Genomic DNA, 13,683 nt, shown 5'->3' on the forward strand with positions numbered 1-13,683 from the left:
ATGCGACAAAGTATCTCACCTACAATACGTCAAACAGCACAGAGACAAGCCTCAAAACTTCTGGAACAAGGTAATTTGCAGTGATGAGACCAAAATTTAACTTTTTGGCCACAATCATAAACGTTACATTTGGAGAGAGGTCAACAAGGCCTATGATGAAAGGAACAGCATTTCTACTGTAAAGCACGGAGGTGGATTGCTGATGTTATGGGGATGTGAGAGCTACAAAGGCACAGAAAACTTGGTAAAAGTTGAAGGAAAGATGAATGTAGCACGTTATCAGCAAATACTGGAGGCAAATTTGCACTCATCAGCCCCGAAGCTACGTACTTGGACTTTCCAACATGACAATGATCCAAAACACAAGGCCAAGTCATTGGCTACAGCAGAACAAAGTGAAGGTTCCAGAGTGGCCATCTCAGTCTCCTGACCTCAACGTCATTGAGCCACTCTGGGGAGATCTCAAGCGCGCAGTTCATGCTAGACAGCCTAGGACTTTACAGGAACTGGTGGCTTTTTGCCAAGAAGAATGGGCAGCTTTACCATCTGAGAAAATAAAGAACCTCATCCACAACTACCACAAAAGACTTCAAGCTGTCATTGATGTTAAGGGGGGCAATACACGGTATTAAGAACTGGGGTATGTGAACTTTTGACCAGGGTCATTTGGATGTTTTTGGTTGTCATTCAGATTTAAAAAGAGAAAACACAGTAGTTTGACAATAAATGGCTTCAACAAACCAATAACCATGAGTGGAGAAAAAGTTTTTTTGTTATCACTCATATTCTCTGAAATAAGGCCAAGAAAGGAAAAATTCTGCCGGGGTATGTAAACTTTTGAGCACAACTGTACGTTGAAGCCTGTTATCAAGGACCAGGAAAGCAACTTACAGAGGTTAGAAAATCAATAACCATAACCCATTAATAATTTAAATTTATGATTCGTATTTCATGTTCTTTTTTTAGATAATACAGCTGGCCATTCTATTATAAAAGTGAGTTCTACATCTATTTTCTAACTTAATATTAACTAGAAAATTAGTTTATACATGCATTTTACTGAGTCATCCCCTGTCATATACTGTATATGTGTTATAGTTGCTACAATTAAGGCCACATTCAGATGCATATTTTTTACGGATGGAAAACATACGCTTTATAGTCAATGTGGATATTCACATGTCCATGGTTTCTTTTTTGCAGACGGCATGTCTGCAAAAATTGCAGAGATGTGTCTGTTTGTTTGTTTTTTTCCTGAGTCAGGCATGAAAATCACCCACACAAGTCTATGGGTCAATGAAATGAAATAGGACATGGATGCCATCCATGTGCTGTCTATTTTTAACATTGCAATGGGCAGGAGAAGCTCTACAATTTATTTTTTATTACCTTTTGAATTTGAAAATCATTGATGAAGCAGTGGTGGTAAAATGTGACACACTGATGAAGATCGGACCATTTTTGCATTCAAGAAAAATCACTGACATCTGAATGAGTTCTAAAAGACTATAGAAGAGCTTTTTACTTAAAGGGAACCTGTCACGTGAAAAAACGCTATTAACCTGCAGATGTGAGGTTAATCTGCAGGTTAATAGCCTTCTGAACCTGCCAGGTGCTCACCCTTAGAGCCCTGTTGCTGGGAGGAAATTAACTTTATTCCTCACGGCAGCATTTAGGTTTTAGTTATGGGGTGGGCCGGCACGGGTTCAGTCACCGTTCTGTGTATAGACAGCAGCGGCGCCCCCAGTACTGACAAACGGCAGCTCAGTATTAGAGCCGGCAGTCAGTGTCAGGGCTGCCACGGCGGCTCACACATAGATGCCAAGCACGCCACAAATACTCGGCGAATACCCGAGCGTGCTCGATTAAAGAGTTAAATGAGCACTCTCGCTCAACACTAGCTGTATCCTAAACTAATACTAGGGAATCTGTGAGAGTTCAGTTTATCCACAGTAAAGGTTCGGGACAGCTTCATAAAGAGGGCTTTAGAAAACCTATCATCGGAAAAAAATGCATTTGCAATCTTTATATTTCAATAAAGTCATTTAATGACAGCTCGAATTGGCTACAATAGTCTATTGCTTGGTGTGGGAGGCAAGGAACTACCCTGGATTGGATTGGATCTCAAAGATGCAGCTGGTACAGTTAGGGAATACACTGAACATATTATGTGTGGGTGTTGTACTAGTCTGAAATTATCCCAATGTAGGATATAACATACGGTTTATAAAACTGTTATTTATGGGAATATTAGAGCAGTAGGAATGCGTGAACTATGAAAAACCTTTTTGATGTCTGCGATGAAATGGGGACCAAAGATCCAATGACATACCAAGTCATGGTGAGCCATGTACACTCGTCTAGAAACTAGCAAAGCATTATACGTGGACTAAAATTGTATGTGTATGTGTTTATATATATACAGTCATGACTGAAAGTGTTGGCACCCTTGAAGTTGTCCCAGATAATGAAGTATTTCTCCCTGAAAATTATTGCAATTCCACATGTTTTGTTGCACACATGTTTATTTCCTTTGTGTGTATGAATGACATATTCAGCAAACATCATTAGTTAGCAACGGTGTATAACGATGTTTGTTGAATATATCATTAATCGGTTTACTAGCAATAGTATCACTTTATGCTACTTAGCAGTATAATGCAAGTGATTCACTGCCACAAAGCAAGTTAAAAAATCCAACTTGTTCTGCAGTACCTTGCGACCCCATACAATATCATTATGATGTGATGCAGCAGCAGACACCGATGTTTGGCTCCATGACTTGTGTTGTTGCCAAAGTTGCCATGTAGTCCCAGCTTTACTGGTGACTAATAGTTTATCATCAATTTCATTACAAGAAATTAGCAATCGCTCCATATGGAGACCAATATAAATTAGTCAGCAGCTTGGTTGGAGTCATTGAAGATTACACAGATGGCGCCATTGCTAGCTCAATTGCAACAAGACTTCAATATCTCATGAAACTTAGACATATGGGAATCCACAGATCCTCGTGATATCTAATATAACTGGTACATAATATGTTCTATAGAATTTATTTTTTGTGGAATATTATAAAAATATATTTTAGGGCACTGCTGTTTGAAAATAGGAAAAAGTTTCAACATGGTTCTGATCCATGATGTTGTTTGTAACCTTAAAGGCTACGTTTACATGAGTAAATAAAAATTCATGACTTTCATCCAGAAAAAAACAGCTTCCTATGTTAAAGAATTACAATGTATCCATAAAAATTGGATGCTATACAGTGGCTCCACATGGGCTGCTTTTTTTTGAGGGGGGGGGGGCACTTATAGACTTTAATAGGCGAGTTTCATCTGCAAAATAGTGAATTCTGTGATTTTTTTTTACCCACACAAACATTCAGTGCATGAAAAAGAATGGTCATCTGAACACCCCTATTGAATAACTTTGGCCCTTTGGTCAGTTTTTTTTCATGGGCAACACTCGAACTGAAAATATGGTATTACATATAAATCCTAACTTCAATATTGACCAAGATTGGAAAAAGCTGTCTACTTTTTTCTAGAAACTGTCTCGTTTTTAAGGAAAGCACTTTATTACTGTCAAAAGTGTTTGACGCTGTGCACATGAGATCACCTGCAGGAAGGTGCCTGGGATTCATCTGTTCTGTAGGGACAAGGAACGAGCTACGGTAGTCACTTTTCTATTAGATTTAGTATTGTGATCATCAAGAGAGACATTTTTTAAACCTTAGGGGTAGGGCTTAAAAATGGTCCCGTATTCTATCCAGATTTAATGCCTGTTAGCACATTCCTTAGGCTAAAAGGTGGAACGTACAGAAATTACAATTTACTGGAAAGATATGTACCTCTATTAGACCTACTGATAATTTTGGCTTATAAATATTTATATAAATAATTAACAAAATACATCTGATTAGTAAGTATGTACTGTCTGTGTTATGTGCCATTAACTGAAGATAGCAAGAGCTAGTACAGCCAAACTGTCTTCCAAAAAATACTAATGCCTTTTTGCCTTATGAGCAAGGCTTGTCCCTTTTCTGTAAAAACATTTATTTTGAAAACATGGTGAAATTTTTGCTAATCTTAACTTTGAATACAGCAGAAATAACCAAATTTGGAATTACAATGACTAGCAATTACTGCATGGGCAATTTTATGTTATTTCTCTTTCAGAAATAGTAATGTTTATACTGTATATTGCCGGAATGTTGTGTTGGGACGTGGTTGGCAATGGCAAATGTAAGACAGTCCAGATATAAAAAGAAGTCCAAACACAGCTTTATTTAGAAAATTCTACAACCTATTAGTAGAATATTAATGTGCAGGTTCATTCTGCATGTCTCTTAAACAAAATAAACACCCGCCACACCATTTGCGCTCTAATTAGTATGTTTTCTCACCTACACACAAAATTCAATAAAGCAGACCTGTGCAATGTTAGCCTTGCCACAGCCGGCTCTTGTGGCTTCTCCCTCTGTACTAGTAGAAGACCTTTTTTTTGCTCTGTATCAAGTTCAGTGGCTTCATCTGAATTAATTACAGATCAAGAGAAAACCCTCAACCAAAATCTGACAAGCAGCCTGTTGCACAGCTTCTGGATACACACAGTTGCGGTAGAATCTTCATAGAGCAGATTATATGGGATAACAAGTTTTTACTTCTCAGAACATAAGGTAAAGGAAAAAACACACAGTCACACAGTACTGCACCAGGAAGTAAGAACAAAACAGAAAATACAAGAGAGACTTTTTTCTTTTACAATGCAGTCAACAAGGAAACTTTACACAACATCGCCATCTACTGTCAGATAAGCATAAAGTCCTCCTTCACACAAACAAAGAAGTCCACAACTGTTGCATATACAAACACCCTTTCTCAACAGTAAGGACTTATTCAGTCAAACCTAATTTCTCCACTAGTCTCTGATGTTTTTCAGCATTCAATGCCTTTGTGAAAATGCCTGCTGTCATATCTTTAGTTGGACAATATTCTAATTTCAGGATTCCTTGTTCCTGATGGTCCCCCAAGAGATGATATTTCACATCAATGTGCTTGGTTCTTGGGTTAACTCTGTCCATCTGAGCAAGAACAAGACATCTCTGATTGTCCTCATTTATTTTTGTTTGTTCCAACTGTGCTTGTCCTAGGTCTGTTAGCAATTGTCTTAACCAAAAAACTTCTTGACTCACATGTGCTGCTGCAACATATTCTGCTTCTGTTGACGACAGCGTTACTATTGACTGTTTTTTACTAGTCCAACTAATTGGTCCACCTGAGAGAAAGAAAAGATAGCCACTGGCAGATTTTCTGTCAGTTGGATCTCCAGCCCAATCTGCATCAACGTATCCAGTTAAAATGCATTTATCACTTGTAGGCAGTTTCAGTTTAACATTGCTGGTTCCTTTCAAATAACGTATTACTCTCTTCACAGCATTCCAATCCGCTTTATTTGGCTTGGACACTTTTCTACTCAGAATTCTTACTGCTACTGCAATGTCTGGCTTTGTAACAGTCGCTAGATACAGTAATTTTCCTATCGCCATTCTGTACTCTTCATTATTTGGTAACACATTTTTCTCACTACTCATCTCTTTAAGATAATTAGTTTCCATTGGAGACTTTGCTGGTTTTGCATCCTTCAATCTAAATGTTTCAGTTATGTCTTGAATCATGTGATTTTGATTAAGTAGGAAACTTCCATCATCTTCTCTTTCTATTTGTATTCCTAAGTACTATTTCACATTTCCCAAGTCTTTGATCTCGAAATGTTGATTAAGGATTTTTAGTATGTCCTCTTTATCCCTTTCTTTTTCAAAACAAACTAAAATTTCATCAACATACAGTACAGATCAAAAGTTTGGACACACCTTCTCATTTAAAGATTTTTCTGTATTTTCATGACTATGAAAATTGTACATTCACACTGAAAGCATCAAAACTATGAATTAACACATGTGTAATTATATACTTAACAAAAAAGTGTGAAACAACTGAAAATATGTCTTATATTCTAGGTTCTTTAAAGTAGCCACCTTTTGCTTTGATGACTGCTTTGCACACTATTGGCATTCTCTTGATGAGCTTCAAGAGGTAGTCACCGGAAATGGTTTTCACTTCACAGGTGTGCCCTGTCAGGTTTAATAAGTGGGATTTCTTGCCTTATAAATGGGGTTGGGACCATCAGTTGTGTTGTGCAGAAGTCTGGTGGATACACAGCTGATAGTCCTACTGAATAGACTGTTAGAATTTGTATTATGGCAAGAAAAAAGCAGCTAAGTAAAGAAAAACGAGTGGCCATCATTACTTTAAGAAATGAAGGTCAGTCAGTGTGAAAAATTGGGAAAACTTTGAAAGTGTCCCCAAGTGCAGTTGCAAAAACCTTCAAGCGCTACAAAGAAACTGGCTTACATGAGGACCGCCCCAGGAAAGGAAGACCAAGAGTCACCTCTGCTTCTGAGGATAAGTTTATCCGAGTCACCAGCCTCAGAAATCGCAGGTTAACAGCAGCTCAGATTAGAGACCAGGTCAATGCCACACAGAGTTCTAGCAGCAGACACATCTCTTCAACAACTGTTAAGAGGAGACTTTGTGCAGCAGGCCTTCATGGTAAAATAGCTGCTAGGAAAGCACTGCTAAGGACAGGCAACAAGCAGAAGAGACTTGTTTGGGCTAAAGAACACAAGCAATGGACATTAGACCAGTGGAAATCTGTGCTTTGGTCTGATGAGTCCAAATTTGAGATCTTTGGCTCCAACCACCATGTCTTTGTGTGACGCAGAAAAGGTGAACGGATGGACTCTACATGAATGGTTCCCACCATGAAGCATGGAGGAGGAGGTGTGATGGTGTGGGAGTGCTTTGCTGGTGACATTGTTGGGGATTTATTCAAAATTGAAGGCATACTGAACCAGCATGGCTACCACAGCATCTTGCAGCGGCATGCTATTCCATCAGGTTTGCGTTTAGTTGGACCATCATTTATTTTTCAACAGGACAATGACTCCAAACACACCTCCAGGCTGTGTAAGGGCTATTTGACCAAGAAGGAGAGTGATGGGGTGCTACGCCAGATGACCTTGCCTCCACAGTCACCAGACCTGAACCCAATCGAGATGGTTTGGGGTGAGCTGGACCGCAGAGTGAAGGCAAAAGGGCCAACAAGTGCTAAGCAACTCTGGGAACTCCTTCAAGATTGTTGGAAGACCATTTCCGGTGACTACCTCTTGAAGCCCAACAAGAGAATGCCAAGAGTGTGCAAAGCAGTCATCAAAGCAAAAGGTGGCTACTTTGAAGAACCTAGAATATAAGACATATTTTCAGTTGTTTCACACTTTTTTGTTAAGTATATAATTCCACATGTTAATTCATAGTTTTGATGCATTCAATGTGAATGTACAATTTTCATAGTCATGAAAATACAGAAAAATCTTTAAATGAGAAGGTGTGTCCAAACTTTTGGTCTGTACTGTATATAAGTACATAGATCCATCTGTCCATTAGTCTTTTTGTGTACAGGCAAGGATCAGCTTTGCTTCTTTTAAATTTTTCATTTGTGAGCACCTCCATGCTTGTTTTAAACCGTATATACTTTTCTGTAATTTGCAAACGATGTTTGGGTTACTTTCATCTTTGAATCCTGGAGGTTGTTCCATGCAAATATCTTCTGTTAAACTTCCATTCAAAAATGCTGTCTTTACATCCAGATGTTTCAGTTCCATTTGTTTCATTGCTGCAACTGCAAACAAAGTTCTTATTGTAGTATGTTTGACAACTGGAGCAAATGTTTCATCATAGTCTTCTCCATATTTTTGAGAATAACCTTTAGCTACGAGTCTTGCTCAGTATCTTTCAGCTTTGCCATCTGTTCGGTACTTTACTTTAAAAACCCATTTACATCCTATAGCTTTTCTTCCTTCTGGTAATTTTGTTAGTGTCCATGTTTGTGAGTCATGCATGGATTTTATTTCTATTTCTGTTGCCTCTATCCATTTATTGGCTCCTTCTTCAGAAAGTCGAGATATGTCTTCCCAAGAGGTAGGCTCATAAATTTTACTTGTACTTGCCTTGTATGAAAGGCGTATTGGTGGTTTTCCTTTGTTTTCTCTTATTGAAAGTCTTGGTACTATGTCTGTTTGTAGTTGTATCTCTTCACTTTCAGTATTCTATTTTTTATTAATATCATCTTCTATTTCATCAGATATTCCTTCAGCTATATCCTTGCTGTTTTTCTCATTTTTTGTTTCCAGTGAAATCATAGTGTTTTCATTTAGTGTTATGATCTGCTACAAGCATTAAGGAAAGACAGGAGATCTGTCCCTACAATAGAACTAAGCTGGATCCCTACGATGTAACGGGGAACCTGATCCTGCGATCAGACCCGCTAAAGTCCTCGGCTAGTCTGAACGAAGACCTATAGATGTGAGGAAGGGATCCCTACAAGAACTAGGGACTGGGAGAAAGATGGACACCTCCTAGCAGAAATTGTAGCAGAAATAAGACAGACAAACAACATAGAACATAGAGGTCTGAAGACCTAGCAAAACTGACTGAGAAAGGTAACAGAGCACCAAGCTAGCTCAAGAGTAGAAATTACAATGAAGTCCAGCAAGGCCAGGAGGGCGGAGCAGGATTAAATAGGCAAAAAAGGTCATGTGACCAGCAAACTAGAAAAAACCTAACAGGAGAGTTCTAACAGTACCCCCTCTTCTAAGAGGATCCTCCGGATCCCCTAGGCCCGGGCTTATCAGGAAACCTCCTGTGAAACGCTCTGTCAAGTCTGGAAGCAGAAACATCATCCGCCCTCACCCATGAGTTATCCTCTGGTCCGAAACCCTACCAAGCGACGAGATACTGCAAACTCCCTCTATACCGTCTAGAATTTAGGATGCGGGAAATTTCATATTCCCCATCCTCCACCACCGGAGGAACAGTGGCAGAGGCGTCACCATCCGACACATCAGCTCTTTTCAACAGAGAAACATGAAACACCGGATTAATCTTCCAGGAGGTAGTAACCTCCAACCTAACAGCAGATTGGTTAACTATCTGAAGCACCTTAAAGGGCCCTACAAACTTGGGACCCAATTTTTTAGAAGGAATTCTCAATTGCAGATTCTTAGAGGACAACCAAACCATGTCACCAATAGCAAACAAAACCTCTTGCCGTTTCCTATCAAAGTACATCTTAGATTTTTTGTTAGCCTCCTGAAGATTACCACGCACATCCATCCAAACTCTCTCCAAATCACCGGAAAAACTCTCCTCCTCAGGCACAGCCGATACCAATTTGGAGAATGACCCAAAAGACGGATGTCTCCCAGAACAACAAAAAAAAGGCGAACACCCAGCAGAAGAGGATGTATGGTTGTTAAGAGCAAATTCAGCAAGTGGTAGAAACTCAGACCACCCCTCTTGATTGTCTGCCACAAAACAACGCAAGAACTGCTCAACATCATGGTTCTTTCTTTCTGTCTGGCCATTAGACTCAGGATGATATCCGTATGAAAACAACAAATGAACTCCCAACCTGTCACAAAAGCCACGCCAAAAACGAGCCACGAACTGAGGTCCCCTATCAGAAACAATGTCAGTAGGAACGCCATGAAGTCTGACAATTTCCTTGACAAAGGCCTTAGCGAGTGTCTTAGCGCAGGGCAGTTTGATGAAGGGAACCAAGTGACACATCTTGCTAAAACGGTCCACGACCAACCAGATGACCGTGAAACCCTCAGAGGGGGGAAGGTCAGTAATAAAGTCCATAGCCAGATGTGTCCAAGGTGCACTAGGAACCTCCAGAGGGCAAAGCAACCCCGCAGCAGGAGCATGCGAAGACTTAGATCTAGCACACACAGTACATTGACGCACCCACTTAATGACTTCCTTCTGCCATCCAGGCCACCAAAAACTGCGACCCACAAGTCTCTTGGTCTCAGAAATTCCTGGATGACCTACAAACCGAGACTCATGACACTCAACAAACAAATCTCTCCTAAAGGTCCTAGGCACAAACAACCTCCCATGGGGAGTGTTAGATGGGGCATTCTCCTGCACTTTAAGAATCTCATCCTCCAAAACGGAGTCCAAAGCAGCAATCACAACACCTTCTTGTAAAATGCTCTCCTCCTCCTCAGCACCGACCATGGGAGAAAAGCTGCGAGACAAAGCATCAGCTTTAACATTCTTGGTACCCGGGATGTAAGTAACGGAAAAATTAAACCGCGAGAAAAAAAGTGCCCACCTAGCCTGACGGGCATTCAAGCGCTTGGCAGCATCAAGATAGATCAGATTTTTATGATCAGTGAAAACCTGAATGGGAAATTCAGCACCTTCCAAGAGATGACGCCAGTGTTCAAATGCGAGTTTAATAGCCAGCAATTCCCGATTACCAATATCGTAATTAAGTTCAGTCTCAGAAAATTTTTTTGAAAAAAAGGCACAGGGATGTACTCCATCCTTGTTTTCCTGAGACAACACCGCACCGACCCCCACAGAAGAAGCATCAACCTCAACCAAAAACGGCTTAGTCACATCAGGCTGCATAAGGATGGGGGCAGAGCTGAACCTCTCCTTTAGAAACACAAAAGCTTCAATTGCCTCAGCAGTCCACTGAACCGCATTAGCACTAGAGATGAGCGTTGTTCTACTCGAACTGTTCGCCAATCTCAAATTCGAGCTGTTTTGGGCGGTGTTCGAGCCGTTCGGCGAACACGAACAATTTGAGAAAAATTCGGCTGTTCGAGGTTATGTTCGATAACTGTTCGTGCACCAAAATCATAACTGGATTTTTTCTCAGTAATGATGAAAATTAATGTTAATACGCAGTTTGAGTGTACAGCGGGGTGAGGGGAGGGGCAGGGGATGGATCTCTGCAGGAACAATGAAGATCTCCATTTTTTTTTTTCTCTTTCCCGCATTTACAGTGGGGAGGTGCAATCTGTCAGCCTATCAGCAGCGCACACACGGAGCGAAGTGCTTTTTTTCACACAAGCAAGGGCATGTGTCATTGGCAGTGTATGTCACATGTCCTTGCCCTATAAGACCAAGCCATTTTCCCCGTCGCCACCATTTTCTCACTGCTGCAGCTGCGTGTTAGACGGCACCGCTGTTGCTGTGTGCGCTATACCTTGTTAATTTCAAGCCAATTTTTGCACAAATCTACAGATAGCTTGGGAGTAGGGAATACCTGTGATTGCAGTCCTTTTAAGGACTAGGTTACAGCATTTCCTATGACTTTTATCAGGCAGGTCTGTGCTCTTAAATAGATAGGTTGTGGGAGTAAAGACTAATTGTAATTGGAGTCCTTTTCAGGACTAGGTTACATCAGTTCCTATCAGTTTTTGCCAGGCAGGTCTGTGCCAGTGCTGTGCAAGTTTTTTTCACAGCATTTGGCTGAATCTAGCAAAGCTAATCCTTTTTGGCCTATTGCAGAGTGTGTTAGTCAGTGGAGTAGCCTATCTGTGTTGCAAGATATACCACCTGTGTATAGAATACCAATTTTTTTACTGCACCTAGTGAAGTAAAATCTTTTGGGCATAGCATCATTCTATTAGTCCATCTATACTGACCTCCATCAGGTTGCAAATTGAATATAATTTTTTTCTGCATCTAGCTCTGAAAAAATATTGGGCTTCTAGCTGTGTGTGGGACTTGTTGTATTAGTCCATCTATACTGACCTCCATCAGGTTGCAAACTGAATATATTTTTTTCTGCATCTACCTCTGAAAAAATATTGGGCTTCTAGCTGTGTGTGGGACTTGTTGTATTAGTCCATCTATACTGACCTCCATCAGGTTGCAAACTGAATATATTTTTTTCTGCATCTACCTCTGAAAAAATATTGGGCTTCTAGCTGTGTGTGGGACTTGTTCTATTAATCCATCTATACAGACCTCCATCAGGTTGCAAACTGAATATATTTTTTTCTGCATCTACCTCTGAAAAAATATTGGGCTTCTAGCTGTGTGTGGGACTTGTTGTATTAGTCCATCTATACTGACCTCCATCAGGTTGCAAATTAAAAATAATTTTTATCTGCATCTACAGTACCTCTGAAAAAATATTTGGGCTTCTAGCTGTGTGTGGGACTTGTTCTATTAGTCCATCTATACTGACCTCCATCAGGTTGCAAATTGAATATAATTTTTATCTGCATCTAGCTCTGAAAAAATATTTGGCCTTCTAGCAGTGTGTGGGACTTTCTCTATTAGTCCATCTATACTGACCTCCATAAGGTTGCAAATTAAAAATAATTTTTATCTGCATCTACCTCTGAAAAAATATTTGGGCTTCTAGCTGTGTGTGGGACTTGTTCTATTAATCCATCTATACAGACCTCCATCAGGTTGCAAACTGAATATATTTTTTTCTGCATCTACCTCTGAAAAAATATTGGGCTTCTAGCTGTGTGTGGGACTTGTTGTATTAGTCCATCTATACTGACCTCCATCAGGTTGCAAACTGAATATATTTTTTTCTGCATCTACCTCTGAAAAAATATTGGGCTTCTAGCTGTGTGTGGGACTTGTTCTATTAGTCCATCTATACTGACCTCCATCAGGTTGCAAACTGAATATATTTTTTTCTGCATCTACCTCTGAAAAAATATGTGGCCTTCTAGCAGTGTGTGGGACTTTCTCTATTAGTCCATCTATACTGACCTCCATCAGGTTGCAAACTGAATATAATTTTTTTCTGCATCTAGCTCTGAAAAAATATTTGGCCTTCTAGCAGTGTGTGGGACTTTCTCTATTAGTCCATCTATACTGACCTCCATCAGGTTGCAAATTCAAAATAATTTTTTGTCTGCATCTAGCTCTGAAAAAATATTGGGCTTCTAGCTGTGTGTGGGACTTGTTGTATTAGTCCATCTATACTGACCTCCATCAGGTTGCAAATTAAAAATAATTTTTATCTGCATCTACAGTACCTCTGAAAAAATATTTGGGCTTCTAGCTGTGTGTGGGACTTGTTCTATTAGTCCATCTATGCTGACCTCCATCAGGTTGCAAATTGAATATAATTTTTATCTGCATCTAGCTCTGAAAAAATATTTGGCCTTCTAGCAGTGTGTGGGACTTTCTCTATTAGTCCATCTATACTGACCTCCATCAGGTTGCAAATTAAAAATAATTTTTATCTGCATCTACCTCTGAAAAAATATTTGGGCTTCTAGCTGTGTGTGGGACTTGTTCTATTAGTCCATCTATACTCACCTCCATCAGGTTGCAAATTGAATATAATTTTTATCTGCATCTAGCTCTGAAAAAATATTTGGCCTTCTAGCAGTGTATGGGACTTTCTCTATTAGTCCATCTATACTGACCTCCATCAGGTTGCAAATTAAAAATAATTTTTATCTGCATCTACCTCTGAAAAAATATTTGGGCTTCTAGCTGTGTGTGGGACTTGTTCTATTAGTCCATCTATTCTGACCTCCATCAGGTTGCAAATTGAATATAATTTTTATCTGTATCTAGCTCTGAAAAAATATTTGGCCTTCTAGCAGTGTGTGGGACTTCCTCTATTAGTCCATCTATACTGACCTCCATCAGGTTGCAAATTAAAAATAATTTTTATCTGCATCTACCTCTGAAAAAATATTTGGGCTTCTAGCTGTGTGTGGGACTTGTTCTATTAGTCCATCTATACTGACCTCCATCAGGTTGTAAATTGAAT

Source organism: Phyllobates terribilis, unplaced genomic scaffold (genome assembly GCF_046119375.1).
Source record: "Phyllobates terribilis strain yellow unplaced genomic scaffold, ASM4611937v1 Scaffold_11__3_contigs__length_659146591, whole genome shotgun sequence".
Lineage (NCBI taxonomy): Eukaryota > Metazoa > Chordata > Amphibia > Anura > Dendrobatidae > Phyllobates > Phyllobates terribilis.